Here is a 27,383-nt window from a genome sequence, read left to right as displayed (position 1 = left end):
GATCTGTAGCAGAGATTCCCAAAAAGTGGCGCACACGCCACAAGTGCTGCCGAGCCTCTACAAAGTGGTATGCAATACTTTCTGAGCAGCCTTCTTTGTGCACATGCAGCCTGACGCTGCTGGGAGCAGCTTCAATTCCAGCTGCCACTGCTGCTGGGGCAATACTCCAGTGTGCAAATCCTCCTACATTCCTCCAATAACAGAATAACAAACATACAGCATCATCAACTCCAGAAAGTAAAAAATCACAGATCTAGCTTGAAAATCTTTGTTTGGAAGATTTCTCTCTGTGTGTACACACACGGTTAACAGTTTTACAGACGTATATGCATACATGTGGAATATACGCAGTTTGTATTGGCCAAGGTGACCTGTGGTCCTTGGAATATGTGTGGCTTGCCAGCTTTTCACAAGACATCTGCTGCAGCGGAACAGGGGCTGCTATGTAATCTAGATCCCCCGCCACACAAAGAAATGGTCCAGCACCATTTGCCAATGCAACTGTTGCTGGATCAGCATTGGATGTGTCATCTGCTCAACTTGGCTCCATCCCAGGACTCCATGGCAGGATCCCTTGGGTGACACCCGGCATGTCTCACTTGTAAAACACACTCAGATCTGCCCTAACCTCTTTGAACTAATGTTGCTTGTATCTCAAGCCTCTCAGTCATGTGAGGATTTTGTAATGTGCTACACAGGATCAGCTAAGATGACCTAATGACCTTGTGGCTCCCTTCTCTATGGCTGCACGTAATCACAGAGCACACCAGGGGTGAGATGCTTCTCACCTAATTTTGACATCTAAGAGACACTTCTCTGAGGTTAAGGTACTTGTCAAGACTTCCCATGATCATCACTGGGGAGACATCAGCTCCTCCCAGAAAGCTTCTTCCCTCCTGCAATGGTTATCTCATATACTCAGCTGTAGAAGGACCCTACAGGACTGTCTTAGGTTCAGACAAGTCATTCTTAAGTGTTTAAGTGAGGTGAGATGAGTTCCAGCTCGAGTGTATGGGAATTCAGGGACCCTGCTGTGAGACCAGTCTTCAGTGCATTCAAGTCTGTTCTTTCTCCCACAGATGCGGTACTTGGATCTGCAGCCCTAGCTGTAAAAATCTTACAACTCTGAAAGCCTCTGCTGAGGACCAAAGTGAAGGTTGTCGGAAATTAGTCCATCTTGGACCTTTTAGGATTTTCCTTTCAGAAGGTATGGGCATGGGTACTCCTGAAAACTCAGTGGAGTACAAAATTACACTGATATTTGGCTTGTACCTCCCCCAGATAGACATGATGAGTTTCCTGAGGGGTGCTTTTTGCACTCTGGATTGATCAGTTTACCAATAAGCCAGGGTTGACCTTCTGTTGGGTCTTATTAAATAACACACTAGTTTTACTTATTGATCAGTACGTGACTGCATTGCTAAATAAACAAGTGCCTTCTCCTAAAATGAGGGTACCATTGGCAAACTCTTAAAAATCCAACCCATAAAATAAACAGACTCCAGGAGTTACCTGTGACTCCCGCCACTGCAGTAACTTCAAGGTAACAAGAAGTCAATAAACCCCCATCAACAAAATCCCCACTGGGATCCAGCAACTGAGACTCTGAAGCAGCAGTCATCAAGAGAAACTAAGTGATTCAGTAAAACATTAAAGTTCCCAGAGGAACCATATTTGGGTTGCCTTGATTTGGTGAGAGAGGCAGCCCTGACCACTTAGCAAAGGCAAAACATAGGCCATTGAGGAGGCTCCTGTTCGGATAGTGTCTGTAGAGCCATTTTGCTATCTGACTTGCTCCCTGCCTATGATTAGGCTATGGTATCATCCCTAGCTGTCTAGATGCCAAGGCAGAGGGACCCTGAGCAAGTGAGTACTTTCTCGCCCTACACTAAGTCATTTCACTGCTCAGGTAGGATTTGGTCCCTGTTGTTCTGTTCTCAGTCTTGTAAATCCCCAAGCTGATGGCTGATAGCACCTTCAGTTTGCAGCATGCAGTAATTCTGATTTCAGTGGGCGGAGCAAACCCTGCCTTTGCTCTAACGTAGCTGAGATCAGTAATTAATTCTCTCTTTTTCTGGGCTCTTTCAGCATAGGCAGCTTTGTCCTGTCTCCCCCAACAGACTGCATTCTCTACAGCAAGGAGGGAAATACCACCTCATAAAAGACAGCTGAGCACATCATTGCAGTGACCCAAACCAGCCATGCAACAGCCAGGACAGGTACACATACCAAACAGAAAGGATTTAGGAACTAGTGGACTAGTCTCTGTCACTGCCTTCTCAGGTAGACAGATCTATTTACAGTTAGGCTTTTATGGCCTCCAGCATCTCAGCATCAGAGCATGTTGTAATAATTAGTACACTGATCCTTTCCACCCCACTGTCAGGTAGGGAAGGACTAGTTAGCTTCATTGCATGTATGGGAACCCCAGAAAACAGAGTACGTTCATCTCATCTTACTTCAGCTGTTTAGTCCAACTGGTTATTACAACTGCCTGATAATCGGGGAAGCAAGGCCAGTAGCTCTGCAAGACTTTCAGTCCATCTGATGCCATTGGACAAATCTGACATTAGGAATATCCTGTCTCTCTCTGCCGATCAGTGATTTGGTCTTAAGCTGGGACCATATACCTAATGTTAAATGAGTTGAATCTCACCCTGAGGGAAACCTTGAGGGAAAAGGGTCCGATGCATTAGAGCAAGGAACAAACCCAGCTCTCCTTAGTCACAGCCATATGCTCATACGACTGAGCCATTTTCTGTCTTATTTGTATAAACTGAGGGGATTTGGGTTTCCAGCATGGTAAACAAGGATTTAACTATTTCCTCCGTCCTCCCAAATAACTTTCCCTGAAATTAACATGGTAAACAGAGCCCACACTCTCAAAAAAGCCTTTCTGCTCGGTGTTGGTTTTGTAACTGATACTTTGCTGGAAAACAAGCAAGTCAAATTTCTGCCAAAAACAACACAAGGGAACCTCTTAACAATAACATTACAAGCAGTCCTACACTCTGCTCTACTGGGTCCTGTGGCAGAAGAGTGGACACGCACCCATGGATGGATTTGTAATCCTGTGTGATAAAGAAGTGCTAGGGCACTGGAAGCACACAGAGAGCGACATAGAGTGCCTCGCTCCCCTCTGGCTTTGTGCCCTGCTTGTCAGACAGGAGTGGACAGAGCAGCATCTAGCACCTGGGATCAGGAGCCAGAAAGAAGCTGTGGCCTCATGCTGGGCATGTGTGAGTTGCAAAGTTGGTGGCAGGAAAGGAGAGGGATGTTTGACATAGAAAGCAGGAGACTTGACAGGCTGGAGTATTTTCATCCTCAAACCATTGTCAGAATGGCTGTCCTGGTTTCAGCTGGGATAGAGTTAATTGTCTTCCTAGTAGCTGGTATAGTGCTATGTTTTTGAGCTAGGTATGAGAAGAATGTTTTCAGTTGTTGCTAAGTAATGTTTAGTCTAAAGTCAAGGATTTTTCAGCTTCTGATGCCCAGCCAGCGAGAAGGCTGGAGGGGCACAAGAAGTTGGGAGGGGACACAGCCAGGGCAGCTGACCCAAAGTGGCCAACAGGGTATTCCATACCGTGTGACATCACGTCTAGTATAGAAACTGGGGGGAGTGGAGGTGGGGGGATCGCCTCTCGGGGACTAACTGGGCATTGATCGGCGGGTGATGAGCAATTGCACTGTGCATCATTTGTATATTCCAATCCTTTTATTATTACTGTTGTCATTTTATTAGTGTTATCATTATCATTACTAGTTTCTTCTTTTCTGTTCTCTTAAACCGTTCTTATCTCAACCCACGAGTTCTACTTCTTCTCCCGATTTTCTCCCCCATCCCACTGGGTGATGGGGGGAAGTGAGTGAGCAGCTGCGTGGTGCTTAGTTGCTGGCTGGGGTTAAACCACCACAATGGCGTTCCACTAATGACATTTTAGGAAATAATAACCTTTGTTTGTAGTTAACACCCTTTAAGGCTTAACTGCACTGTGAATGTTAGAAAGTTGTTCTTTCAAATGAAAACTCTCACATAACTAGAGAATGCAGAAGTGGGTCTAACCTGCCTTTGCAGACTGTCCTTCCTTTCTGTCCCATAACAATGAGTGCACACAAATAGCTTGATGTATCCATAGAAACACAGTGGCAGAAATCAAAGATCAAGACCAAGGTGATGAGTAAGGAGGAGGCAGTCATAGACAGGAGAAAACCAGGGATTGTGCTACTCCTTTTGACTGGGGAGTAGCGAGAAACTTGCTGCCGATCACATAATCTAGGAATATGTATTGGAACTGTGCCTTCTAAATGTCTTTACTTAAGGTTAGGCCTAAAAACACAAAGCAGCTTACAGCACTTTCATTCATAGGTCTCAAAGGGTGCAGTGCAGAGAGGAGCATATGGTAATCCCTACTGTAGAAGGGAAAACAATGGCCCGGAGCATCATCACTGAGTAGCCAAATTGGGAATCCCACCTGAATCAATCCTGTCTCTGGACAAAGCTGCCACTTCCCTATGACTACAACAGGTAAGTTTTTCGCAAGCTGGGGCTAGGTTTTCTTTGGCATGCTGCATACCTTTCCTTCACAACGGAGCTGAGAATGAAATGACAGCTAGCAACCAGCCCTCAGCCAGGGCCTCACTGCTGCTAGAGGCAGAGCAGGGCCTGCAAGGAGAGTGTCTTGGTACAGTAGGACGGGAGTTCCAGCCAGGACGGCTGAGGTGAAAATCCTGCACAAATCCATATGAGACACCCCTGCAGCTCAAGACATCCATCAGCTAATCCTCCCTTTGGCAATCTCCCCACTTACCCTTTCCATCAAAGGAGCTTGGATTACAACGGCTGCTGTCTTAATGAGTGAGACTCTGAAGGAGGCTGGTTTCTCCAGGACAAAAAATAAAGTACTTTGAACTATCTGAATCACCTTGCCTCTTAAGAGAACCAGGCATTTAACAAACTGGTACCGTGCTTCATGAGGGAAGCGAGTACTAACCCAAGGAGCTGTGCACACAGACAAGTTGGGGCCAAGAGAAGCTAAGTGCCTTGTCTCATGCCACAAAGTAATCATGACCTGAACTGGGCACAGAATGGGCATGTCCCACCTTGCAGGTTTTTGAGCAGATTGTGAGGCCAAGGCCCTGGCCATTCACTGTCACTACAGTCTTAGTGGTGTTCTTTGGCAGAGGAAAGGTGTTAACTCACGTTTCCTGGCTGCACTCCAATTTGACTGACTATATTCTTGCTTGACTGACTTAAATTCCTGCCCCACCCAACAAACCAGTTTTGACTGTTTGCTGATTCCCCCAATCACTTGTTGCTGTTGGTTGTGGAATGGCCCCTCTTTCACCCTGGAGTTCACTGTATTGTGTTGCTTAAATGATCTCAGGTTGTAAGGTTATCTACCATGACATTCCCTGTTCTGGAGAAGCAGGTTTCCAAGATGGGTTCCCACCCTTTCCTTTCCAACCCTTCGAAGTGTGGCTGTCACAAGGAGAATGGTGGAGCAGGTGTTCTCATGTGCTGTTGCAGAGCTGATGAGCTTAGAGGGGGCTTCCCATTTTCTCAGTTCCTCTCATCGCCGTTTTCCCTGTAACTATCGGAACAAACTGTCCATGTCCCTCTAATCAAAGAAATGTGAAGTTAGCAAGAGGCCCCAAATACATTTCCTGGCAACAAGACAAAAGTAAGTCTACTGAGAAGTTTATGCAAAGAGAATATTTCTAGTGTATACAGTTCTGTCTTGTTCTCAGATGCCCATACCAAAGCAATTACTGTATGGGAGATGCCGCCTGGCTGGAAGAACCTGTTCATTTTGGGTCTGTAATGGAGTCTGTGAGGAGCTCAGCTTCCTGGTGTGGAAGAAGGTAAGTGTGTGTGAGGAATGGAGGCTGGGACATGTTTATTTGGGAGGGTAACTTTTCTGGGCTGGGAGCCTACTTTTTAATTTATTTGGTGGTCCGGGAAAATTCATCACATCACATTCTTCAGCTCCTGTTTCCACTGAGGTGATTACATCACCCCAGAGTCTTAGCTAGCTAACAGGGATGCAGCTGTATAAAGCACAGGCTGGCCATTTCATGATGGCAGAGATGCGGTTTGTCCCTAAGACAAACAAAGTTGCACAGGAGAGGTAGAAGTCTGGGTCCAGCCAGGGAAATGCAGATCCAAGGCCAACTCTGAACTTCGAGCCAGCTCACGGATGGTTTTTTCCATGTCTGCTTTTACCCCACCCTTGAGTTCCTCACGTTAGATCCAGAGACACGTGTGGCCTCTATGTTCCTGTAAGCACAATGGCTGCTGTTTCTGGGTTCCTGGGAGAAATGCCCAGGACAAGTACCAGGGCTTTCCAAGTGGTAACTGCAATGGTCTGAGAAGCAATTTGATGGTCTGGAGTTGCAGGGCATCTTGGCTTCTTGACAGCACTGTATTTTGCAAAACAAGGATGAGGGATCAAGGCCCACAGGAGTTGGGTCAAAGACTGAGACACAGGGTTGTGGTAAAGCGCTGAGAGCTGAGGAAGGTGGAAGGGGAGAGCCCTAGAATGTGGGGTTTCCATGGTAGAGAATCAGTGGCTCTCCCACTCACATACTCGCTTTTTGGTGTCTTCCCACATGCTAGCATGAATACAGGAGAAAACTTGGTGTCTGCTGGGTTCCAACCCCTTGCTATGGTGGGCCTGGGTTCAGACTCTCAGTATTCAAAGGGACATTGGGGTATTTACTCGTGGAGTCTCACAGCACGTCTGAGAGGTGTCCAAGAACTTTACCACCGTTTCACTCACAGCAGTGGTAAAGCAGTGCAGGGAATCGCCTTTCACAGTCAGAGAGTGCGGCAGTGTCAAAGCATCAAAGCCAGAAGGAGAAAACTTGGGGCTGCCTGGTGCTCAGCTGACTGTGTTCTCCTCCAGACCCTGCTGCTTCTTCTGTGGAATGCTGAATCTGCTTCTGAAACCCATGTCTCATGTTTCTAATCTATCTTTACACCAAAATCTTAACAGCAGTTTAAAACTGGCATAATTGGTTTTGATAAAATGCATCTCTAAGCTCTTGCAGACAGCGATTCTGTTTTCAAAAGCTGAACTGTTCCTCTGCAACGCAATGCAACCATACTCTCACAGAGTGAATAAATCTATGCGTGCCCTTTAAAAGAAGAAATCAGGAGGATTTTTTAGATGTTTTTAGGCAAAGGTTCTTTTTTTTCTTTTTTCTTTTTTTTCATGCAGCCTCCTTGGTAACCAGTTAAAACAAATTCCTCCAGACTGTAAACTAGAGATAATGGAGTTCGCCTTTAATCTCGGTCCACTACAGATCAAGTTACCTCTTAGAAATTACTTATCCTGGCCAAGCAAATGAATTGGAATTGATGTTCTTAATTGTTTTCTAAATTGCTGTTCCCCACTCCCTTCCTCCCCTTCTCTCCACACAGCTGTTTTGCATCAGAGTCTAGTCTAATGGGTACTGTCACTCACACGAGGGGGTGAAGTCATGTGGTCATAAAAGAGAAAGATTGGGGGAAGAGAGGGAAATACCACCCAGTACATTATCTGGCTGTGACACACACAAATTGAATAGAAATAATTCCTCCTAGGGGGCTAGTCCCAACAATGGACACAGTTCGGTCTTGGGCTAGAAAAATGTGGAGACTCACTCCGTTCTCTGATACTCGTTTCTCTCTCACAGAGAAGGAAGATGATTAAAGTGCTAGTTTGGGACACAGGAAACCTGAGTTGAAACTGCTGACTTTGCGGCAACCTCCTTTGTCTGGTTTTGTGCAAGTTGCTTTGTTTATGCCTTAGTGGCTGCATTTGTAATACATAAATAATACAATTCCCTTCCTTTCTCCTCAGGGCAACAATGCTCTTTCGTTAGCTGTATCTTACAAAACAGCTTAACCTGCTCTCCGCCTCCAAAAAGTGCTTCAGTACTCCCTGTGTTTACGTATATTAGTCTCCAGCTCACTTGGAACTTGTGTTTGCAAAGCCTTTGGACTCTGGGAGCATCAGGCCAGGACTTAACACCAGAATCCCGTTCCTCCACATCCTCTAAAGTGGGGACAGGTCTCAAGTCTTAAGCAGGAACCATCTCCTGAGGATATTCTGCTCGTATAAAAATCATTCCTGCATGTGAAATGTATGCAAACAAACTATTTCACCAACTTCCGCGTCCTGCCACTACATTCCCTCCCAACCTATAAATGACTAATAATCCCGGTTTTGCTGCCAGCAGTTTTCCAGAACTCAGCTGTTCCCTTTCAGACCTTGTACTTCTATGGACTGGCAACTGTTTTCTGCTCATCTGTCCATTCAGAGTAGAATGTAAAAGAGCAGAGGTTATCCTCTTCTTAACCTCTCCCAGAAGGTCTTTCTTGACAAACAACAGTCTTCACTTACTCTTGTTACACTGTCAAGTTAGTTTTCTGAGGGAGTCCAGGGAAATGGGGAATTTGCTGCCCACATAAAATCCTGAAGTGCCTGCTGGGAAAGCAGCAGACTTTTGGGTACCTGTCTGTAATATCTGAGAACATTGTCTAGAATAAGTCCAAGAAAAAATGGCAGGAAAGAAGTTTTATACAAAACAAGTTAAAAAATCATGCTAACTGCTGGAAGTGGTGAGGAAAGCCAACTATTGTAAGTGTGGAGACTTTTTCCCTCCTTTTCAGTAAGGAGAACATGGATTGCTTGGGCTCACTGCAGCACTGCACACAACTATCAGGTACCAGATCACTGTTGACATTAGCAAAATCATGTGCATTTATTTTGCAAATGCTAGCCTGCGGGAGCTGCACATTTAGCATTCTTCATAACTGGAAAGAGACTCTAACACTGGCTGGCCTGTCCTTACAGACACAGCCACTCTGTTTAAGCAGCCTTGTTTCTTAGGAAGTGTAATGCAAATAGTTATGATGATTCATATTAACATCACAGTGCAAATACCCTTACCTCCCTGGAAAAAGGAGAAGGAAAAGAAAATCTACCTGTGACAAACCTTAGTTACATGCCTGGGAGGTGACCTGATGTGGTTATAGAGAAAATGGCATGAGAATCCAGAGGGGATGGATTTTGCTTTGCTTTGCTCTTCTGCAATTATTCATCTCTGAAACAGGTGGGGCCAAGAGCTGGTCACTGTCCTGGAAGGTGCAGGTGTTGGGTGTTGTGAGTGAAGTTTTCAAAAGCATGAATGTGAGTTAGGAGCACAACTTCCATGTCGTGAATCAGGTACACCTAGGTGTCTAAATCTGGGATTCATTCAGCTGTCTAATAGTCTAAGTGCCCAGTTTAAAGCTAGTTTTCAGAGATCTCTCAGAACTCAGGGTAGCAAGACAGGCAATTCATGAGGCTGATACATCCTGCTCATCACAGGCACTATGCTAGAAAGCTAGTTGCCTCTATCAGCAATCACAGGAGTGGTCCCTTACCTGGTTCTGTCAAAGTGATCCAAACCAGCAGACTTAGTATTTAAAGTGACTAAGTATGACTGTGGCTCTCAGGAGAATGACCTCTAGGAAAGGATGGCTACAAAAATGTGTAGGTAGGCAGTAGCATCCTTTTTCTGCCTTCACATGCAGGCACTATTTTTAAGTCTGGGAAGAAAAGCAGACAAAAGGTGATTAGAGAAATACTCAGGAAGGAACTCTGACCTTCTCATCACAGCTTCCTTTTATCACAGGAGGATTTTTCTAACTGTTAGAGCTAGAAGCTGAGCTCCTGCACTTTTTGCTTCTTACCACATTACCAGTAAGGAGGAATCTGCAACGAGAATTTTGCTGAAGAGGTGCCAGGAAGAAGGGAACCCAATGTGCTTTTCTGTAGCAGTGTGTGCTAATAGCAGGAAGGAGAAAAAACTCATTTATGTCAATGAAGCAAACAGATGTGACCCTTAGATGGTGCTACCCTTGCTGACATTAGGTACTTGCTGACTCCTTGAATAGCCCCATTCAAATCAATGTAACTGCTCTTGGAGCAAGGTTCTGCTCAGTGTTAATGAAGATGTCGGAATCTGGCCCATGGGGAATAAACGCGTTGAGCAAGAAGAGGCTCTTTTATAACCTCTTTCCTACAACATGTTTGGAGGCCTACATTTGCAGCTGGTTCCTATCTCAAAGCCAGGCCAAACCAAGCCCCTCTCACCAGAAGATGCAAGCACGACTAGACTTTTGGAAGTTCAGCTCCAGATCCAAACATTAGGCCTGATCCAAAGTCGATAGACTCCCACTGACCTAAACAGACATTTGGCCTGAGCCTCCGTGACTTGGGCCCATCCTGACACAAAGCAATACATGTTACACCAATACTACTGGCATGCCTGGGCCCATGTCTGTAAGAATCTGATCCCTTTTCTTTTTTTCCTCTTGCTTTTAAATTTTTTTTAGGGAAGGGATTGGTCTCAGGGAGGCATAAACTCCCTTCTTTTCCATCCCTGATTGAGTATCAAACTCCTCCGCTGAGATTTCTCCATGGAGACATTGGGTTTTCCTGGCAGGCAGGGTTGCAAACTACTCAGCGGAATGTCTACAGCTCTGCAGCTCCAGAGGAGCCAGGAGGCTGGGCATCCCAGCCAAGGGAAATACTGCTGTCGTCCCAAGAACACTTTCATGGAGACTGAGGTGCATACTGGATTAGAGGCGGCTAAGCTGGGTTCTTGGGAGTTTTTGTTGGTTTCCTTTTTCCCCTCGAAAATCTAAAGCACAGGGAAGAGAAATCCACAGATGAGAAATCTGGGGATCCTTGTGGATGTTGCAAAATGTGGTTTGTTAATGGATCTTTTTACTTCTGGTACTTCTGGCTTGTTCGACACATACGCGCACATACACACATACAGAGAATAACTTGGCAAGCTTGTGTTTTCGTGGCACAGCACCAGGAAATGGGAGTTCCCCTCCCAACAGAGAAGATCAGGGCAATGAGGCAAAGGTGGGGAATCAGACCCAGCCTGAGTCTCAGTGGAGCGCTGGCCCGGACATCTCTTACACAAATAATCTCCAGGAGCTCTGAACCCGTGCTTCATTGTGGACACAGACAGTGCTGTAGCAAAAACAGACTGAAATTGCTTCTCTTTCATGGCATCTGTAGTGTAAAAACGGTTTTCGTCCAAGACATTTGTGGTCGGAAAATCCTGACACCTCATAAATTATCTTAGAGGCGCAACAAAGCTTCAAAAAGATGAAACTCAATGCTGAGGTCAGCAGGAATTTTTTTGCATCTTCTGCAGTGGAGGAGCGTTTTCAGTCTCAGAAAAACCACCACAAAAAGAGGCAGCAAGAAGCGAGAATATTTCTTGGCATGAGAGCCTCAGTGCTCAGGGGAGTAAGGCGTCTTCTATTATTTATTTTTGGCCACCTCTGCGTTCACACATCATCAGAACATGATCCAAGCGACCAGGGGCAGCCTGATAGCGAGGTGGCTGCTGCGGTTAGGTGACACTTCCCGGTCCACCCAAACACTCAAGCTAATTACCCTTGCATAGGGCTGGGGGCTACATGGGTTGAGCACCTTCCAGGATTGGTCTGACAACACTTTATAGGTGAGGTGGGTGCGGGATAGGGGTGAAGTACTGCAAAACCACAGTAGGCTTCAGTGTGAGTTTGCAGAGAGCATGGAACAGTGTTGCAAGGAATGGTTTATGGTCTCTATCAGCTCATACCCATAAGCAGTCAGTTGGCATTTTTTAAAGCTGTTTTCCTATTCCTCTTGACTACAAATGCAAACCCACTGCTGGAGCTCTGGCTGCCCTGCTACATGAGGCTAAGCAGGCTGCTTAATCCCTCACACCTTCCCATAACTATAGCTAGTCTGAACGAGGACAACTGCCTGGCAGTTTCCCTTGCTCTCTTCTTGGATATTTCTTCTTTGCTATATAGAGGAGAGTTTCCTTCTTCCAGACAAGAACAAGGTGAAGGAAGAGGACCCTGAGGGTGATGTCACACACGGCCCTTTTCAACACAAGAACTTCTGCAGGTTCTTAATTATCATGTGTGGGTATTGGGGTGGCAACCAACTGCCCTCTGCAGCACACCAAACCCCGTGTTGCTGAAAACAGAGGGAAATTGAGGTGGTGCTTGAAAGGAGAACAGACACCTGGTGTCCAGGGTGACCTGTGGCTCCCCTCTTGTGGTGTGTGGCAGGAAGCACCTAGCCAAAGCCAGTTGGTTCAGGAAAGAAGGGCTTTTTTTGTGGGGTGAAAAGTGGAAGAGATGTTTCCAAGAAGGCAGAGACCCTTGTCTCTGTCAGGAAGAAATCATCTGTCCTGTAGCAGGCCCTGTTGCTGCTCCTACCAGCCTGCTGCCTTACATAACTGCTGCCGTCCTGATCCATGCCTGGCTTTGCCTTGCAGTGCTCATGGCAGGAGGTCTGGTGTGCTGTGCAGTGCTGGAGTTGTGCCTGCAGCCTGGTGAGGGCTGCTTGGGAAAGGCAATGCCCAGGATGTGACAGCCAGCCCTCCTGCAGGGTCCCAGCACAAGGGGGATGCTGCTAATGTAAAGCCAGTTTTGCAGGCGGGAACAATCGCCCCTGGGACAGTGGGTGTTAGGGTCATTACTTATCCCCCTCTACTGAGTGATCATCAAAATGGCTCCATTTTAATCTGTAGCATTGCCTGTTGCTTTTATGTGTCTTATTTTGGAGAGTGAAGTTACAGGGTAAGATACGAACTGCTTTGCATTTCTGTGAGTGGACAAAACTTTCAGATTTAAAACTTCTCTCCATATGTTCAGCCCTCCAAGTCCCTAGCAGGATCTGACCTCCCTGCCCACTTAGTAAATCAATGGTTTCTAAGGCATGTAGAACTGATTTTATGGCAGCAAGATGCATTTCACTAGATTTATGTTATTAAACTGGAGGGGGGGAAGCCTCCTTTTATTTGGGGCAGTCCTTGAGTTTTACAGGCTTGTTTGAGTAAGTAATTATTTTGGTAATGCTGGGGCCTCCTTTATTGAATCGTAAATGCATCCTGAACAGCTCTCGGAATAACAAGCAGACCTTTCCCTGAAAGTCTATGGATTGCCCTGATTAGCAAATCTGAACATCAGTAGTTTACTCTCTGATTAGCTTTGCTGCTGAGGGTTGCCTTGATTCACTTCTCTGGGGCTACTCACAAGATTAAGTGTGTATGTAAATGTTTGCAGGACCAGTGCCACATAGGAAAAAAAAACCCAACCCAAAAGCCGTTTCTTTGGAAACATCCTCTCTGACCATGTTAGGAAAAAGGATCAGATAATTGGGATCTTTATGATGCTTATTATAAAAAATGTTCTGGAACTAGTTCAAGCACCAATCAGAAACCACATTGTTCCACTAAATCACTTTCAGATGCCATTTCAGATACAGAATACAATTACTCCTAGTTTAAAAATATAAATGTTCCCTTCATAAAACACACACACACACACACAACTATTTTAATTTCTTTTATTTTTATCTGTCTTGGCTGGAGTTCAGGCCTTTCACAGATGATCTATCAACAGATTTTGTACCATTTCTTTCTGCCAGGCATTGTGCAGAGCCCACCGTAGGTGCAGAAGAGCTCTGTGACATGGACATTATTAGGACTTTACATACAAAAAAGCTCTTGCAGAAGCTGGGGGGCTGGAGGCCCAGGCTTGGATGTGTATGTGCTTAAGAAATCAACTCAAAGCAAAACCTGGAACAAAAGATTCTGCCCAAATGTTGCATTAAAAACCCACCCGAGATGCCTGGAGGGGTTCCTGGCTTGTCATTTTTTGTTACTGGATAGCTATGGGTTTTGTGAAGCAAACTCCCTTCCCTGTATGGTGGCCGCTGCTCACGTGCTCTCCTTGTTGTTAGGAGAGTGTGGAGGCCATCTATGATGAGCTCAAACTGGGAGTCTGGCCCTGTTCATAATTGGGGGACCCACCCGCCATCCGTGCTGTTTACGTGCAAGCACATGCTGAGGTGCAGGCAAACGGGGAGGTGTGAAAAAGCTGGAGGGGGGAAAAAGCTGTTACACTGTGGGCTGGATGGGCTGGGCACCCTATGCTTGCCTGGGGTCGGCACAGCGTGAGCCCGCTGCCCCGACACAGCCCCTGGTTAAGATAATTTAGCGTTGGCAGACACATGCAATCTCTTTCCTTCTGAGTCAACACACAGACAGGCACCTCCAGAGGGTTTCTCAGCCTCTCTGTAAGGTGTGACTCATTTCCTAGGAGGGAGCATCTCTGCAGAGAGGTATGGAGGGAGCCAGAATAACTCTATAGCTAACCCCAGGGCTTTGGTAGGCAGTAAGCTGGTTGGAAAGGGTTCCAGTCTGCCCAGCGGCAGCCCTGGGGCAGGCTCCTGAGCCTTGTGCTTTCATGGTGTAGCTGCCGAGTTGCACAAAGGACTTTTCCACCTTGCCAGAGCACCAAGCTGCCTCCAGGTTGGGACTGTCTGGGACGTTTCTAATGGAAAGGTTTGCGTGTTGTCAGGAAATCATCCTTCGTCATTGCTGAAATCCTTCTTGAGAGTGGTTCTGTTTTGGTGAGCCCAGCCGCAGCCACGAGTCTGCGGGAGCGCAGCCTGCTCTCCTGCCAGCCGGTTGTGTTGTTTTCCAGGGTTTGGGGCCCCTGTGCTGTGTTCAATCCTGCTGTGGGATGGGAAGCCCACAGACACCTGGAGTGTTGCCCCAGAATCCAGACAACCCCCCCCCCAGAGATGCCAGATCCCCAACAACCTGGCAAGAAGCCCTGGGAACCTGGGATCAAAACAGGGATAACAAGGCTTAGCTTTCTACCCCAGGGCTAGGGATGCTTGAGGATGCTGCCATCTTTCAGATACTCCATGGGCCGTCCTTTTTTTTAATTTTTTCTGGGGCAAGCAGAGGGATTTTTCAGCATCAGGGCAATATGGGAATCCTGAGGGCTGCATTTTGGAAAAATTTGTATGGAAACATTTTCATACTTTCCAAAACAAAAGATGCTAAGGGTTTTGTTACTAAGGGAAAATTCCTCTGCTAGTTTTGCAAAGGCTGAGATTCCTGAGTTTCCTTAGCCGCCGTTCATAGCTTCTTTAGGAGGGCTTTAGTCCCAACATTGAGAGGAATGGCCTTTGAACTCAGTGGTAGCTTAAATACAATGTGTGAAATCCTGGCCCCAAGGAAAGCAGTGGACTCCCAATGATTGGCACCAGCAAGTGAGATCAGAAACTCAAGCATGGTGCGTTAGCTGACATTGCTTGGACCTTGTGGTGGACTAAGGGATCTGCTCTGAGCCAAATTCTTGGCCGGGATGACCAAAGGCCGCTTTGCCTCTGTGTCTCTGTTGGCTGGGAAGCAAAGTTTGAATGGAGAACAAAGCTATTTCTGACAAATGGATGTTTAGGCTGATGTACAAGTTGAAGAAGCATTTTATAGCAATCTGAAATAAATCCGAGAGAGCGGATTTTCAGGAGCACAGGCTGTTCTTCCTACCACCACTGATTTTGCAGTGGGAGCAGAGTCAGGCTGATGCAAGGTGACTGTGGAAATTCAACCCTCGGTGCTCAGGATTTTTAGCATTTCTGGCCAGAAGACTGGAGCTCTTGCTGAGATGTGATTACTTCTGTGATGTTTTGTTGTTACAATAGAGCCATAGAGCCTCGTTGAAAGGCCAGGACGCCCCTGTACCTTGCTGCATCCCTAGAGAACATCCTGGAGATTTTCGATCCAACTGGGCAATACCTTACCCAAGTCAAGAACAGCTTACAATCCACTTCAATGAGTATTTTTTAATTATTACATATTAGTGTCATTGATCACTGTGTTTTTCAGCAAGATGGTTGTGGCCTTTGCTGCAACATGCTGATTTCTATTTAAAAGAGAGGTTGCTGACAAATGTTTCACAACCCTTGTGTTACAATGCACTTCTTACCTCAGGGATTCAAGTTTGCTCTGCAAATGGGAACATTTTTCACTGATGTGATGGGGAAATGTTACAGATCCTGATGTTGCTAGCTAGAGATGCGTTATCAGGTTTGGGGCTATTCATGAGGCACTAGTCATTGGTAGGGTGTGATTATTCAAACCTCTCAGGTTTTCTACTTTTCAAGATTATATTCCTAACCCTTCTGATTACAGAAGAATTTCTAGCACAATGAGAAAACTGCACCTGAAAGCCTAACAAAACCTAGAAAGCCAGTAAAAACGTGTCACATTTCTTGTTCTTTTCTCTCTTTTTCTTTCTTCCTTTTCATGCCTGCCTCCTGATTCAATACCGAGATTTGGCAGCATAGAAAACAGCGGTGGGAAGAGAGCCAAGAAGTTTGTGCAGACGGGTTTAAGCTGCGGTATCAAAGGTGCAGCTCCAGCCTCAGACCCAAACATCACCAGAATTCAGTTTCTGTTCACTCTGATGGTTGGGCTTGAGCTCTTCTGCACAACAAAGAAAGCTTAATTCACCTATGTGGAGGTGTGGAAAACCAAGTGTCAGTATTTATTAGCAGCAGTGGGACAAGTGCCGTGTTTCTAGGTATGTGCCTCTTCTGGGGCTTGCTCCTCATTCCACAGTAACATTGAAAATGCCAGAGGAAGCAGAAGCAGCAGGAGCAGAGGTAATGGGCTCAGAATGGTGCCAGAATGCCACGGGTGTGTTTCCTTGAAAGCTGCCCATGGAGAGGGCCCGTCAGCGTGCACCAACAGAGCCATATTTCATTTGCACATAAGAACCCGGGATTGTCCTGGAAGACTGCGTAACAAATGAGGCTCCATGGTCGGTGCGAAACCAATAACAAATACTGCGTTCCCTCCTACCAAGAGATCAGAGCACAGGGGGGTGCCTGCAGCAGAGGAAAGCTGGGACAAGCGCAGAACAGCAAGGATGTTTGTTAGTTCTTCATTGTATCTCTTACCAAGCGTAACTAACCTCACCACCATCAATAGGGATTGTGACCATGGAATGAACCCAGTTTGGGGACCTACTGGACATTTTTCATTAGAAGATTTTTAAACAAGACATGTTATTTTTTGTGCAAATATTAAAAAGTACCTGTTTTGAGTATTTTTTCTGGAGAAAAGAAAAGCAAAGAAAACCCAGTCTTTCCCAAAATGAATGTTTTTATAATGTGAGAAAGTTCTGTTTCGATAGTTTTTGAGTGTTCTGAAATTCCATATTTTCCAAATTGAAATGTATTTGGTTAAAGTTTTTGAATGTTTCAGAAAATCAGTGTCAAAAGTGGAACATGTGTGCTCATATATCTATCAATATAGTTTGACTATGAGAAGTTTATTTTCAAAATATTACCTCATCACCAATACAGAATGTTTTTACCCACTCTGGAAGAGCAAAGGAATTCAAAATCATGGAAAAATCTCATGAGATGGAGGAGCAGAAAGAAGAGGAAGGCAGGCAGCGATGAAGAGAAACAGAGTAGAAGTCTTTAGGAAGGAAACAAGAGGGTATTGAGTGAAGAACCACCAAGGTTAAAAATGGAGAAAAGCAGGATGAAGCTGCTTGTGGTGCTTCTCTGGTGTGGAGAATGACTCTGGATAGTCCACAGGCCTTGACCCAAGTTCAAAAGGTTGTGCAAGAATGTTGATGGCAAGGAGGATGGGGATACGGTGAACGCTGTATTGCTTTGTTTGGATCTACCTATAAGTTAAGTTTTCTGCAACCTACCATAAAAAGTAACAGTGCCAAAAAATTTTGCAAAGCCTCCATGTCATGGGCTTTGACTGTCACGTGTCACTGAAGAGATGATCCCTAACTTAGAGTTTCTGCAAGGCTGCAGGGGTGGGGATATGTGTGCTTTGATTAGTAGCGTGAGCAAGACACAGAGGCCTGGAGGTCTGGTTTCCGTGGGGTGGTGTCAGAGCTCCTGGGTTCAGGATGTGCAGGGAGGGCTCCCAAAGGAGGCAGCGCTGTAAGCTCAGGAAACCTAAGGAGCACTGTTCCTGTGCGCTGCTGGGAGCCTGGAGATCATCCAGAATAGGGGCAGAGCCTAGCTTGCAGCACGACGACTTCTCCATGGCCAAATACCAGAGTGGGACCGACAAAGGAGGAGGACGGAGATGACGTGCTTTACTCCCAGCACCTCTCCGTCACTGGCAGGCAAACCTGTCCCCAAGGGCAAATTCTGCAGAGCCAGCTGCAGCCATCCCCCTCTGCAAAACACGCACACAGTGTGGGGTTTCAGAGGCTTGCAGGGGCCTTGAAAACCACCTCTTGGGTGTGCTCCAATCTTGAGTAAACACTTCAAGGACACCACCGAGGTCCCCTGCCTCTCAGGCAGCACGAGCCAAAGTGATAAAATTGGAAATAAAACCCCCAAAACAAAGACAGAGGAAACAGGAAGAAAATGCTGTGAGGCCCAAAGGGCTTAGGATGTGGGTACTGCTGGGCTTAATTGTCTTCTTCCTTGCTCTGCGAGGAGGAATGTTGCTGGGACAGTGTTGCTGTCTTTTGGATTGTTACTGGTTGGGGAGTTTTTTGATATTTTTTTCTTCCCCCAAAGCAAACAGGCAAGTGACGTAAAGCAAATGGAGTTGCGGTTCTGAAGTCGGGAAAGTTAGAGATGATCCCAGGCTGCAAACTTCAGATCTGGGTTTTGAACCTCCTGTGTAGCACAAGGCTGTGGAGGCCTTCAGCTGGGCTAGGTCTGCCGCGTGGAAGAGGGGGAGAGCAGCCAACTTCAGAGTCAGGTTCAGGTTTGGATTCTGAAACAAATCTCCCTCACCAAAAGTTCAGGGTTGTTCCCGGAGGCTCAGGAGGGAAGAGCAGATTCCAGCCCTTCTCCTCTAACAGGTCTTGGACTTACTGTAACAGTTCATCTGGCCCCCTAATGAGGAAAGCCGTCTTCTTTGTGATGACAGTTAAATATGTGCTCAGGCTCATTCCTCAATCAAAGGTTTACATTTTATTAGGTTTAAATTATTTCTGTACTGTGGGTGCACCCTGATTTCACAAACCTTGCAGGCTGTTCTGGTTTGGAACATGTGGAGAACTTCTAAAGACTGTTGAATTAAAGCAGGTAGATGTCTTTTCACAACCTGCGACCTTGTTTCCATTATCAGGTTGAATCCACACCATTGACTTGTTCTACAGGGGTGTGAGGGGCTGGAAACATCTGGGAATGACACATAAACCGAAAGCCTCGAGCTCCAATAATCACTGCAAATCTGTGATTGTTCCTTGGTTTGAAAGCTGGAATCCTCCTAAAACTCATGGGCTGGCTGGACTGTCCATCAGATGGTTGGAAAGGAAGCAGTTATGATTTGATCAATATTTCAAGCAAATCAGTGAGGTTGATTAAAAGTGAACTCTGAGAGCATGTTCGCATCGTGGGTTAGCCGCAGAAGAGATTGCTTCGAGCTCTTTAAGCCAGGAGAAAGCATTACAAGTCAATCATGCCTCCTCATCCTCATGGCCTCTACAGGCACAAAGTTGAAGGGCAGTTCAAGGATATGGAGCTGGTATGCACAAAGTAACTCCAGAGTCTGTGATTGACTCAGGTCAGTGAAAGAGGAGTAAAGGGAGTGCAGTTATTGGGTAGGAAATAGGGTCCATGAAGCATGCAGGGATTTCAGACACTGGGATTTTTTGCAACATTTATTGGAACAGACAGGCTAAGAGCGCTGAGGGATAAAGGATCCCAAATCAAACAGCCTAATTGGTCTCAAATGGAGTGAGTAAGGAACTCTCTCCATCCAAAATGGGTCAAATTGCATTTTAGAAGGAGATCTCTGAAATTTGAGTGGGAGGCCTGGATAGAAAAATGAATGGATGAACTCATAATTGACGTGGATTCCATTATGGGTAATACCTGTGTCAGAGCTGCCACTGAATATGGCTTGCAAATCCAGTCTGGGGGAATTCCCTTTAGAGATGTGACCCAGGTGAAGCAGACTATTTGCCATGAGCCTGTGAGGAACTGAGACTTTAATTGCAAACATATGGCTGGGTAACTTTCCAGCAAGTGAAAACTGGGGGATAGATAGAGACCTGCTCTGAAACAGATGATCCAGAAGGGCTTTCACTATCTCTGATCCTCATAGTGGGTTTCTGTGCTCTCATATCCCTTTATGCTGAACAGAAAATTGTAAAGAAAGGAAGCATGATGTCAAAATATAATGTTGGCACAAAGAGCCCAATGATTTTTGGAAGAACAAGGGTGAAATTAAGTTCCCTGTGATTTTACTTTGACATAGTTCCCTGTTCATGTCTTCTAAAAGGCAGCAGTCTGATCTTCATCTTGCTCCTGTCCTGGAGATGACATAAGGTGGCTTATGTCGTGAACAGTTCTGCCTGGGGTCAGTTCCAACCTGAGAAGATGCCCTGAAGGACAAGATCATCACCCACTTGTGATGGGGACCAGTGTGGCTGCTTAAATTGCCCATGCTGGTGTTCAGCAAGCAGGGTGAGTGCACTGCAGCAAGGAGGACCTGGGCACCAGCTCCTGGATCTGACTCATTGCTTCCAGGGGCAATAGGGAACACCTCTCGCTCCCACATCCAGGATCAGGATCAACAAGGTGTATGAGCACAGGCAGACCTACAAGGTAGCTGAGGCAAAGACCAAGGGCAAGGGCCTGAGTTTAAAGGCAGCTGCCATGTGAAGTGAGGAAGGCCCCTGTAGAGACTGCTTGCAGTTATTTCACATCGTTTTTCACAGCAGTCTGATCCCAGCTTGCAGTTGCACTGTATCAGAGCTGGCCTGTAGTGCAGATGGCCAAACCCCAAGGAAAGGGGAGAGGCTGCAGAGCTTTTTGGTGCACTGAGGGCCTTGGGAATGCAGACTGTGGGTTTCATCTTATCTGTTGTTACCTCTTCTGACTGTCCTGAAGGTTTTCCATGCTTTGCAGAATACCTTTAATACTAGGAAGTCTGTGTGTGTTTGTGCTTTCCTCTGGGACCTGGAAGCATGTCCTTATGCATAAGGAGGGGCGTAGAACTATTATTGTGGGTGACTGGGAAAGAGCGGAGGTGAACAGGGGCTGGCATTGATCACAAGAACAGAAGGGATGAGCTCAAGGGAGTTTTCTTTTCTGAAAGTGTTTTTGTTTGTCAGGTGACCTTGACAGGACAAGAACTTAACAAGATCTACCTTGCGGTTGCTAGACAGGAATGTAGCTGGGTCGGTCGAGTTTTGTTAGGTTGCACGGCATCTTCTGGGTCCTGGCTTGGGAGAGGCAACTCCTTGGTGTCACAGATGGCCAGTCCACGTGGAACTTGGGCCTTTTCAGTGCTGAAGTTGTTTGACTTCTGAGTGTTGGAGGCTCAAGTTCTGGAGTGATCTGAGCAAGGCCTGTACTTGCTGTAGAGAAGGGATTTCTCCTTCCTTCAGCAGGCATCTAGGTAAGGTGAGCAGCACATCAAATGTCAGCTGGGAGGTTGGCTTTTGGAAGAGAACCAAAGATAAGTTTGAACACATATGGCAACCCGTGAGTGCTGTTTTTGTGTCCATAACAACACTCTCCCATGTGACCTAAATATTAAGGTTTGAAGAGACAAAGATTGCAAGTAACTTACAGCCTAACTGCTGCTTTGTGATGATGTTTAGCAGTTCACACAGGCCAAAGCACCAATTTTGGTCAGGATAATTTTTTTAAGAGCAGCGTCTGGGACATCTGTGGCAGAGGCTCTGGTTATGCCGAGTAGTCCTGCGAATGAAACCAAAAAAAGTTGGGTATGCAAAAACTAAGGCATTTGACAGTAAATGTTCCCTAAACCGGTGACCACATGTCTGAAAAGGAAGATTTATGCAAAATGGGAAGGGAAGTTTCATAACAGCACTCTGTAATAAAATAACAAGTGACGTATGCACACATGTACACACACACACTCATTCCAGATAAGATCAAATATCCAACACTCCAAAGATGAAACACTTTTCTATTTATTTTTCTCCTTCTGACTATGAAATATAATTTTTCTTGGACTGACAGTTCCAGGCAGAAATGCTGTAGAGAATTCTTTCAACCACTGCTGGGGGTGAGCTCTCTCCTTTGTCTGTACCACTGTATGTACCCCAGGCCTTTCCTGCCTGTAACTCTTCTTGCATATCCCAGTCCTCCTGCCCCTCAAGTCCTGCTCTCTTTGCTCTATGCATCCCTTTCCAGGACACTGGAATGCATCTCCACTTAGATGTTCTGTTGTCAGTGATTTTAGCAGATAACACAGAGATAGGGATTGGAGTGGAGCCATCAGACGAATAGTGGGATCTGTTGGAAGGGAGGAGATGCAGAAAGGAGAGAGAAAAGGAGGTAAAAAGATAGAAGTGGAAGGGAGGAGAAGTGAAAAGGGGAAGGTGGAGATGAAAGAGAAGGAAAGGATAGAAAAAGCAAGGATCCCAAAGAATGACAAATTACTTCTCTGAGCCATGTTATATACTGCATAATTTCTAGTAAATTGAAATATTGTTAATCTATAAAGGCTGTATTGTTCTCTTTTTCTCTTGGCCAACTACTGCTGACGTAAGCAGGAACTCTGCTCTGGGCTGAAGAAGTCGAAAGCCTAGCAAGCAAGCCTGGCACCCAGACTGGAGCTGGAAGTGGGACTTGGCCTCTGGTACAGAAAGACTTTGAGGACTCAGACTTAGAGGAACCCAGGGAATGTGAGGCTGTCGGGCAAGCTTCAGATAGGAACTTTTAGTCAGTGTTTCTTCTACAAAAGCTAATAAAAATACATCTTTAAATCTCTTCCAGGAAGATGTCAGAGCTCTCCTGCAGAGTTAATGTGCCCAACACAGAGACCAGCTTAGTCATTATAGGATAAGGCATAGGGGTTTAAGTCCTACTAGGAGTTCATATATAGAATCATAGATACCCTGCAAGCTTACTAAAGGAGGTGCTGCTTACTCCGTGATGTGTATAAATGTATGTGTATGGGTATATATATATCTGTATGTGTGTATCATGGTGTATAAGCTTATGCAGCTATCTGTTTTCTCCCAATAATTCAGTAATTCTGCCTTCAGCTTTGCAGACTCCAGGATCCTGGCCAGCTGGAGCAGGAGGGGCTGCCAAGTCCATCAGGTTGATGGAGCCAACAGGCTGCTCCACCTGACTGTCTGGAAGCATTCTTTTGCTCTCTTGGGAGGTTCCGAGCACATCTCCATTTCCTCTGAAAGAAGGTTCACCCATGACTGCCGGCATCTATGTCAGGTCTTCTTTCCATGGGTGCTGCGGCTGCAAAACCCGGAGACCCGTGGCTCTTCTTAGCACTGCTTTAGCCATCTCCCAGCTGCACAAGCCCTGAAAATTTCCAAAATGTAGCTAACGAAACAGATGAAAAGACATACAGGCTGTTGGCTAGTGCTATAGCTGCTTTACAGGGATAGAGGGGATAGTCTTCTCAAAAATTCTTTATATCTCACAACCTGGTGAAGACAGTAACAAACCATATTTTTCTGCACTTTTAAAGAAGAACCTCTTTGTCAACAACTGAGAAGATCTTGAAGAATCCCAAGGTGCATGAGGAGGTACCAAGGGGACAGCTGAAATTTATGTTATTGTTAAGTTTCTATGCTAATCTCAAGAATGATCGTGCTGAGAAAGTAAATCCTTTGCAAATGGTCATGAATCTCTGGTATTCAGGTGCCCTGCAGGAGAGATGCGGAGACACAGAAAAGTTTTTCACCACTTGATCTCAGCACGTGGTTCTCATCTGGTGCTGTGTTCTGCCTGCTCCTTGCCTGGGACAGCGTTCAGAACTAGTGTATTTTCAAAAGTGATCCATATAGGGGAGAGCAAGGATATTCCTGTTTTCCGCCCTGACCAGGCTAAACAGATTGCTCCAACTGCACCTCCCCTTCTGGGTCCTCCTCCCAAGCACAGGTGAAGGATGGTTCTTCACAAGACTTGGAAGCAGAGGCTTGCACATCACTTGCATTGACAGTTCTGTTATCCATCTGTAGTCATGCCCTGCTGTTGCACTGCCTAATGGATAGTATTGTCTCTTCCTGTGTTTCAGGCTCGTTTTACAGCTGGAAGTGCTAGCCCAAGTGCGTACACAGCAGTGAGATGGAGCCCCAAAACGGGAGAGGGGGACAGCAGAGAGAAAGGAAAGGTGGAAAAAAGCACCAGCAACAAGCCCAGGAAGTTCAGTGAATGCATAAGCAGTACTTTCAGTGTGTGCTTGTGAAATATGTAATACGTAGCAGCGAGTAGCCTTACTGGTTCTTGCTGACTCAAACAGTAAGTGTCTCTTACCTGTCATTAACATGTGAGATGTTCACCCTGGCGAGGAAAGCTGTCACTTTTTGTTCAGCTCACTGTAGCTTGTCATACATAGAAAAGACATGCAACTCCATGCTCTTTCTGTCTTCCTTAACACAGAGGTTCCCAAACCGTGGCAAAGATCCCTGTCAACCTTCTTTATGTCTTTTGGAGCACTTAGGCTTTTATTGTTCAACTTTGAATAGAGTTTTTAAGAATAGTTGGTGCTCCAGACCAACTACAAACTTTTATAACCTTGCCAGCCATCCATGGATCAAGGGTGGGAAGTGCTGTTTTGACCAAAAAGGTGCCAATTTTTATTATTTTCTCTTGCTTTGATTTTTTAAATATAACAGGAATTCTGCTGAAGAAGAACTGCATGTAAAAAGGAGCTGAGAATTAATGAAGAAGCAAACGGGAGATCTTTTTTTGCTTACGTGGAAAGGGAGCAAAAATAAAACGGCTGCTTGTGGAAACATGGAAGGTCTCCAGTGTAATGAATAATAAGAATAATTTCAAATATATTTTCTGAGATCTGAACAGTATTTATATGCAAATACTATCTCAGAAGGTAGTGGAAAAAATAAGTTTTCCTAACATTGGCTGGGAAACAGAATTTGCAGTTCTGGAAGACTTGCGATTTCCATAGGAACCAGATGAGATGAAGTAGAAAGACTTAACAGAGGTGATTAAAAAGTATTTTGTACTGAAAACAAACTTTCTAGCTGAATGACAGAAATTACATTTAAGGGAGTAAATGGCTTTCTAGCAAGTTTAAAAAACCATGCCAGTATCTGCCCTTTGATAACTCTGTGTTAGGAAGCCTTAGAGAGCAGAGAGCTCAATTGCAAAGCACAAACTTAGAGGAACCATGGGAACATATTTTGGGTGTCACACCGAGTTGGTGTAAATCTAGTTTATGCTACCAGACTTTTGGGGTCTGGTAATGTTCAAATGCATGCAAACCCCCACCCCCACTTCATAAACCAAGACAGGAGGATCTTCATTATTTTCACTTGCTCTAAACAGTGGTTGGAGGTGAGTGATATGGGCAGAACACTTCATCCCCACTGTCTGGGAATTTTAATGAGAGAAGGACTTATGGATGATATCCTGCATTAAAGATTTGCCTAATTTTGTGTTTTGTTTTGGTTATTTTAGCAGTAATAATTTTGTGGTTTCTGTACTCACCTTCCCAAAGAGGGGAGCCATCACAAACAAGCAAGCTACTTCCTCTGCTATTTCTGTTTTATTTTATTAGTGAGCTAAAAAAAAAGCTTTGATCTACCCTCCAGCTTGATATGTAATGAGATATTTTCATCAAACTCTGCTCTTGATTGAACTCATTAATCTCAGCAAGATTAACGCAGATGTATGTTCTTACGGGTTTCTGGACAGTCAGATGGGATCTTGCAGTTAGACCTTGCTAGTGCGAGTTCACTGGACACCACTGCAGGGACAGAGATCTTTCTATAGAAAATTCATTGCAAGATTGGGGCATAAGAGCAGATGCATTTGGCCTGAAGCACAATTAATTAATGCATGGCTAAAGCTTGCTTATATGTGTTGGTCCTTCTCCCATTGAAGTTGATGCAAAACTCCCATGGAGTTCAGTGAAGTGGGATGGAATCTATACAGAAATTATTTTTCCCAGAACAACTTTGCAATAACCAGTGGATTTGCGAACTCCTCACTCTGACACATTGAAGTAATTTGGGACTTTCATTCCATTTTGCTTTAATTGGACTTACACTACATCTGAGTCTTCCTAAGTGGGTTGCTGTGCCTAAAATATGTGCAGGCATGTTTGCACTCTCTGAGGGAACATGGAGGTTAAACTAGAAGGCGAGGTTATGTTAGCAAGGATATTTTCTTTTTATACTGCTTCCAAAGGCAACCCTGTTTTGGGCTCACCACTCTGCCTTGACCGTTCTGTGCCTCTCCATACCAAATCATGCTGGGATTTGATGATAAAGCACATCCTCTTTCCAGGAGCCAAGCCAACCCCTACATCCTAACTCACTGGTGTTCTGGTACCTTAGGCACTTTGTGGTCAGAAGGCAGACTGCAAATGCGGGTATTAGCCGTGGTGACGCTGGAATGTCCAAACCCTCTGTAGGAAGAGAAGAAATTTCTTACAGAACTGCTGTTGCCCATTTGATTCCCCGTTCCTTTGTTTTTATGTTTCTTGGACTGTGCCAGCTGAGATAGCTCTTAGCTGGATACGAGCACTTGCAGGGCCTGATTTGGTTCATGTCTTCTATAAAAGTTTTCCATCTCTGACCAAGGTATTTCAGATCAGGGTAAAAATGTGAGTAAATCAGAGCTGGCATCTATCCCAGACATATCAATTCCCTTAATTCCCTTTTTCCTGTGGCTTTGGGACAATCAAAATAGGGAATGTTTCCATTGCTATACCTTTATGAAAGTACAATATGTGAACACCATATCCTGAGTGCATCTAGTGTGTTTCCTTACCTTGGTCGTTACTGACTGCACAGCTTTCTCTGTCAATTATGTGAAACGGAGCACTGCAGTAGAGTAAATCTTTCGGCAGGGCTTGGTTCCAGGGAAGATCAAAACCCCCAGCGTGACAGTTAATGAAACAAGGAGAAAGAAGATGGAAGCTATCAGTCCCAGCCAGCCAACACTAACAGAGTCCGAAGGCAACTGGAGGTGCCAAGGTGTCTGCTTGCAAAATTTGGAGAGAGCTGTGGGGGTCGTAGAGAGGGCTGCACCGAGGCCAGTTTTGCTGGCAGGAAAAGCCGCTTATGATAACAGAGGAGCAGTGGAGACAACTCATCCTCTCCAAGAGGACACATACTGTCTTTTTTAAGATACAGAACAAGCTGGCATTATTCTGCATCCCTTGGGCAATGGTACTTTGCCATGGAGCTGACCTGGGTGGAGTACGTGGAGCATGGCATGGATCCAGGGGTATAAACTGAATGCACAGTAATTGCAAGGACAGGACGGCATGAACTGAGCAGTGCAGAGCACCTGGTCCTCAAGGGAGACAACCAGTGCCTTTTGGTGGGCAATGTAAAGGAGTTAAAAGACAAAATGTGGCAGTCTGCTGCAGCATGAGCCATAAAGCAGAGCAGAGAGCAACGGCCTTCTGTAACAAGCCTATTTATCTCTAAAGCAGCATTTCTCAGACTGTGATCCATGGGCCTTTGGTGGTCTATAAAACATCCAGTGGTAGCTCATGAAACAATAGTAAACCCTCTCTCCTCCCCTTCAACAGCCACAGAAGCAAGCACGCAAACA

At 45.5% G+C, this 27,383-nt stretch overlaps 1 long non-coding RNA gene across 3 annotated transcripts; it reads left to right on the top strand.

The window, feature by feature from the left end:
- The first annotated feature begins 1,087 nt into the window (after window positions 1-1,087).
- LOC128148312 (uncharacterized) lies at window positions 1,088-27,383 on the top strand. Of its 3 annotated transcripts, XR_008237252.1 has the most exons (7): window positions 1,088-1,207; window positions 2,089-2,219; window positions 4,367-4,525; window positions 5,749-5,868; window positions 23,323-23,365; window positions 23,869-24,092; window positions 26,671-27,383. It is a non-coding gene; the product is annotated as an uncharacterized LOC128148312 (long non-coding RNA). The 3 variants fall into 3 exon arrangements; XR_008237253.1 differs by lacking the exon at window positions 26,671-27,383 and having other exon boundaries at window positions 2,121-2,219; window positions 23,869-24,589; XR_008237251.1 differs by lacking the exon at window positions 26,671-27,383 and having other exon boundaries at window positions 23,869-24,589.

This window comes from Harpia harpyja, chromosome 11 (assembly GCF_026419915.1).
Source record: "Harpia harpyja isolate bHarHar1 chromosome 11, bHarHar1 primary haplotype, whole genome shotgun sequence".
NCBI classification, from domain to species: domain Eukaryota; kingdom Metazoa; phylum Chordata; class Aves; order Accipitriformes; family Accipitridae; genus Harpia; species Harpia harpyja.
Note: the sequence above shows the minus strand (reverse complement) of the source record. Positions and strands in the feature narration are given on the sequence as shown.